Below are 5929 nucleotides of genomic sequence, written 5' to 3'. Positions count from 1 at the left end.
CGAGGGGAGAGATTGGGCACGAGTGCTGCGTCAGTGTTCGGCTGCGGCTCGTGGCCAATCAGCCCGTCGAAGGTCGGGCTCGGGTCCAATAGCCGACCGAGCGCGATCCGACTGTGATGATGTTTCATAGAAGAAGAAGAAACCATGCGGAGGGCTTCTGTCTAGGTGGTGTTCGTCCTAAAGGGGCCCTGCAAGGACTTCTTTACTGGTTTTTAATTTGCACCAAAATTGAGCGCACTGAACGTAGTAACTTAATAAAACTTTTCTTTTCTCGAATTTAGCTTTATTTTAAAAGTTATAGGCAAATTAAAATTACAAAAAAAAAGACAAGCAAAAAATAACCTCCATCATGACGTCCTTTGTTGCTTGAGCGGCCGTAAGCTAGAAGAGGGGTAGTGAGCTCAGCGAGCGCTCACGGCTGCCGCACTCCGTGCCAACGGCTCGAGAGGGCGCCACTAAAGCATGTTCTGGCTAGGCTGCATGAAGCGGGCAGCCAGGGCGGCTCGCACTGAATTCGCTGCGCGATTAAACACCTATTCGGCATGACACTTCATTGGCCACAAACGACAACAAACACGGGCTAAAGATCGGTTCAGAACGGGAGCCACATCGCGCTGCCACACCGCCAAAGGCGAAACCGCAAGTCAAAGCTGCTCGCCGAAGGCCTTGGGAACGCTCGGAACCGGTCGGATCCTCCAGTCCGTACGACTGCAGCACCGCCACGTACATACGGGACCTTTCTACGCTCGCGGCTCGTTGGCGCCTGATCCCACTACACCTTTCTAGTATGCGCCGCCTTTTCCACCGCTTGGTGGCGGGTATGTCGACGGGTCATTTCTTGTTTCCGTACTTTCTAAACTACATTTGTTTCTTTTCTGATCCAAAATACTGAACAAAAACCGATTTTATAAATAACTGAAACGGTTCGCACCACTTATATTTTGTATTTCGACAAAAATGAAGCTTTTAGCGGCTCTGACCAGTAGTAAGCACAGGACCTAAGACGTCACATATCGCGCGCTTACGGCACCGCGGATCGCCCCCGTAGGTGGAGGAGGTTTCCGCGTCGTCCGGTTAAAGGGGCTAGAGAAATTCCAGCGCTCATTTTCTAGCTTGATTGTGTTGCATGTTGCCACCCTAAGCTCAAAAACACCAGTCTTTCGTCGAAAGGCACAAGAAAACTAAAAAACTAAATAAACGATATTTTAATGTGCACCTGGTGGATGCATGCGGAGCCTATTTGGGGAGGTAATTTAGCAACGTTAAGGAACTTGCTACGTAGTCGTCACGTAGCAGATTCCTTCGGAGCAGCGCCGCCCTTTGGAATTTTAACATTTGCCTTCTTAGCTTTCCTCCTAATCGCGCATTGTACCAAACGGTCCAAGAAGACGAAAAGGAGGGACTCCCCTCTTTCTCGGAAACCTCGTTCGTGCAACCGAAAAACAGCCATTGTCCCCTAGAAGATTAGCCCGTCGCTCAAAACTCGAACAAAAGTTGCTTTCCCCACCCCGTTTAGCGGACAGTGTTGTGGAAGCTACGTGCTCCTACGGTGCCTTCATGTGCGCTTCGCATAGAGTGATGCCAACTGCCTGTTTCCCTTTCCCCCGCCGCCATTTTGTTCCTGATTGTTTCCCGTGCGTTTCCGGGGCGCCGGAAAGTGGCCTTTGTGTCCATCGGTCCCCCCATCCGAGGGGGGAAATGCTAATCCTCCGTCCGTGGATTCCACAACGCTGCTCCGAACTTGTGAGATAAGGTGTTTTTTTCCGGGAGGGTTTTAAGCCCCACGAATTATCGCCGAGACCAAAATGGCTGTCGGTTTGTCGGCGAGTGGTATTACAAAGGGTGGCACCACCCTAGCAAAGCGCACATGAAGGCTCCCTACGTGCTTCTTGGGCCAGCCACACGCTCGTCACTCCACGCCGTACTTCGAACGGCTCGGTTGTAACGCGCTGGCGTTATTGAAACCACCACAACGCTGACAACGCCACAAAGGGCTAAGCTCATAACCACGCCATCCTTGCGTCACGAATTCGGGGAATCTTTTCTTTCTGTTTTTGTTTGCGCCGGATATCCCATGACGCATCGCGCTCTCCGTTCGCTTCTCTTGGAGCGCTTGCTCGAGTGCACCGTTGGGAACGAAAAACATAGCCAAGTTGTTCAAAATACAAACGTGCGATTATCATTTACGGTTATTATCCGTCATGTTTGACTCATTTCCGAACGGAATTTGAATATTTATATTCTTGTTTCCGAACCCCTTTAAAATATGACGCACTGATATTTAGTTGCTCCCTCCGTGCCCGCTGGTTTGCCCCGAACCCCGGGGGACGTGGAAACCGCAAAAAAAGGGTAGACGCTTAAATATGATTGCAGGGCCCCTTTAAGCGCAGTTCACACATTTGCAACCAAGTAAGACGGAGAAAGACAAGACCGGTTTTTAATCCTCTTACGACGTCTTAGGACCAGCTCCGCAGCAGCGCGCCTGGTCCTAAGATGTCGCAAGAGGCTTAAAAACCGACCTTGCTTCTCTCGGTCGTACTCGGTTGAAAGTGTGTGAGCGGGCCTTTAAGGCCCGTTCACACTCTTGCAACCGAGTACGACAGAGAGAGACGAGACGAGACTTGTTAAAACCTCTTAAAATTTCTTAGGACGAGAGAACACATTGGCACGCTGGCGCCATCTATGCGGTGACCCTGAAGCTGCATTTCACGAGAGCGAAGGTTTTGCGGGATTTCCGAGGTCAAATGTGCGTAATACCTATAAGAAAGGCTCATTTATAACCTTGACAATAGTTTTTCGAGCCAAGAAAGATAGGATAATGCGCGGGAAAAATAGAAAATATGCCGGGCCTCCAAGTTTACACTGCTGCTCAATAGATGGCGACAGTGCATCCTCTCGTTGTGAGAGGTTTTAAGGAACCCAGTTTTAAGAGGTCGCAAGAGTGTAAACAGGCCTTAAGCCTCCAGAGCAAAGACCGCGGTGTGAAAATCGCGCTCCCCAGCTTCTTTCTGGAAGAACGGCCTCAGAATGAAGCTGCTTGCTTACACCTTCCAGACGTTGAAGTCTGAGATAAAGCTTTTATATAACTAGTATTTCACAAAATTATAATTACAGCTTTCGCTGGGAGGGTGGGAGAGGGGAGGAGAGAGAGAGACGCTGCCGTTGCCTCACCTCTGAGTAAGAAAACTCAGCTAGGGTAACAGCAAAGAGGGAAAGTACGCAGGCGAGCTGGATAGGAAACATCGTATTCTGGACCCTGAAACAAGCAGAAGGAAAAAAAAAAACTAACGATCGCAAACTGTAATTTAGTGCCAATTCAAACGCCGCTAACCCGACACCAAATGATGATTTGATTTTGCTCTCTGGGAATAAGCCAAGGAAACTACATTTAAAACGATAACACTCAAATATAGCTTTCGAAAGGGTTGTAATATTTTTCCCCGGGAGCTAAATGTTTCTTTGTTAATTTTTTAATTGTGGTTTATGAGATCTCCGTTGTTTCAGGAAGTAAATTTAATAGTCTTAGTGCCCTGAAGTTCTGAGAACATGTGGATTAATCTGCGAGTCCGGATTTCGAGAGTGCATTAAGATTTGTGGCTTAGTTATTAGTGAAAACAATAAAACCTATTTGGCCCGTTCACTTAAGGTCGGTTGCTGGTGCAAAAGCGGACAGACGGCGCAAGTTCACAGCTTCCTGCATGTCCCACAATCTTAGGGTTGCAACCACTAAGCTTAAGTCAAGCCCATAACGCAGTTCCTTTCTAGTAATTTAAGCTCCTCTTCTCATGCCATTGGTTCATTCCTTACTTCTGGATATTCGTATGTTTGATCAAGCTGGCCACATAAACAACAAACGCCATCGATCACAAGATTTTATTTCTTATTGGTTGTTCAAGTAAAAAAGATATAAGCAGGTTTTGACGACGACTGCTTGCGTGTTGCTATGAAGACTCCTTGAAAAGGTTGTTGAACTTTAGGAAAAAAAAGTTTAAACAAAAATAACTCCTGGCGTTATTTTAAGACTTTTTGTGTGTGTCACTTGTGCGCCGGACGTGACGCACACTACTCAATGAGTATATAAGTAGAATTGATCAAGAACATTTTTGTGCTAGTTCGGCATCGTTGATGCAGCTAAACGGGCAAGATCTTCCTGGTTGCACCTACCCGACACAGCTTAACTGGGTTTGCGCACTTTATTTGTTAGTTTACATTTACCACAGGTTTTTCTATGATATCTGTCCTCAAGTGCCAGCAGTGCCAAAGGGACTTTCTTATAGGAGTATTTTGCCATTGTTTACTATAATCTCTATGATCACTCTCAGAGTCGCCAAGCTCCTAAACACACCAGACGATCTTTTTCCCATTTTTGCTTTAAGTTTACTTGTACGCTCGCCATGTTGGGTTTGTGGCACTGCAGGGAAAATTGAATTGTATCCTAAAATTACAAGTCTAGGGATATCATAAAAGCAGATGGCGAGCTTTGTAAGAAAAAGACGTTGTCTTCTATTTAAGAAGTGCTTCCAATTGAATACAACATAATTAAAAAACGAAGTAGGAGGTAAAAACAAAGTTTAACACTTGGAACTGCTTTAAAGAGGGCCGCTTTTTCTCGTGCGCAGCCCGAATTAAATCTTCACTCATCTATACACCAACACACTGTTTACAAACATGCCCGCGTTTCCCAACACCTGGTGGGCACTGCACGTACGCATAAATCGGATTACCACCAGGTGAAGTGTCTGCGCATGCGCAGTGTCGACAGCAGCGCCACCGCAGTGATGTGAGGTCAGAGTCGAGTTGGTGTATAAATATTTTATTCTTCACCCTGCTCTAAAAGTAAAAAGAATGCGGTACACCTCAACATTTCCTGAATGCCTTTGTGCAGTTATTGAAACGCATCTCGATTTTGCATGGAGCTCTTCGAGAATACGTCCATATATATGGTGGACTTGGTTATTCTAATATCTCAGCTTAAAATAAGCTGAAGCGAGAGTGCAAGTGAGCTGGTTCAATGCTGACCTGTAGCACAGGAGCGGGGCAAGTGTTTTTCCTATTCCCAGGTCAGCTTGTCATTAAAATAAGGTGTGTTATATAGTTATATATGTGCTATTACCAATTATATATGTGTTAGATTATATAACACAATTGTATAACACATTATATATGTGTTATATATGTGCTATTATCAATTGTAAGAATGCGCTTTAAGAGTTTAGTTGCGTTAAGGGAATTCGCGTGTTTGTACTTTTACCTCCTGCTGTCGAAATGAAAATGAAACCTTTATTTTTGTTCCTTTTTGAGCTAATCTTTCATTAAGTAATACATACGTCAGTCATTTCTAAATTTAAAGTTACCCCACTAATAATATTTCATAAAAAAACTGAACGCCTTTGTTTAATATATGCGGCTAGATATTGCAAGAAAGGTGTAGCGTCTAAGTGGCAAGTTTCGACGTAATAACCCTGGGCTAGTTTCGGCAGGAAAAGCATGGACCAGTTCTGACATAAAAACCAAAAACGAGCTGGACGTTGGTACACCTACTCTTTTTACAATATATTGAGAGAAGTGGAAGTAATGTAAAAAATTCATCTTGGGGGTTTTCACAATTATCGCCTTGGTCAACAGCAATATAATTTTTACTTTCACAAAATAAATCCGTAGCAGAATTCTTACCCATAAAGGGAAATATGTATGCCCGTTATTCTTTTACGTCAAAGCTTTGAAAACGTAGGTTTACCGCGTCATTACACAATTTCTAAAAAAACATGTAATTTGTTTTTCTCGCTGCTTAGAAAATTGACGGCACAATAAAAAGAATTGCAATGTATTTTATTCCTTCATTAATAATTTCAATGCCTACCTTTTGTGGTATGGGTCGGGAGGTACAATGAATTTTTTATGTTGATTTCAGGTTACTATAGGAACCACA

The sequence above is a fragment of the Ixodes scapularis genome, unplaced genomic scaffold (assembly GCF_016920785.2).
Source record: "Ixodes scapularis isolate PalLabHiFi unplaced genomic scaffold, ASM1692078v2 PGA_scaffold2__306_contigs__length_199485367, whole genome shotgun sequence".
Taxonomy (NCBI): Eukaryota; Metazoa; Arthropoda; class Arachnida; order Ixodida; family Ixodidae; genus Ixodes; species Ixodes scapularis.
The sequence above is the reverse complement of the archived record's forward strand: the minus strand, read 5'-3'. Positions refer to the sequence as shown.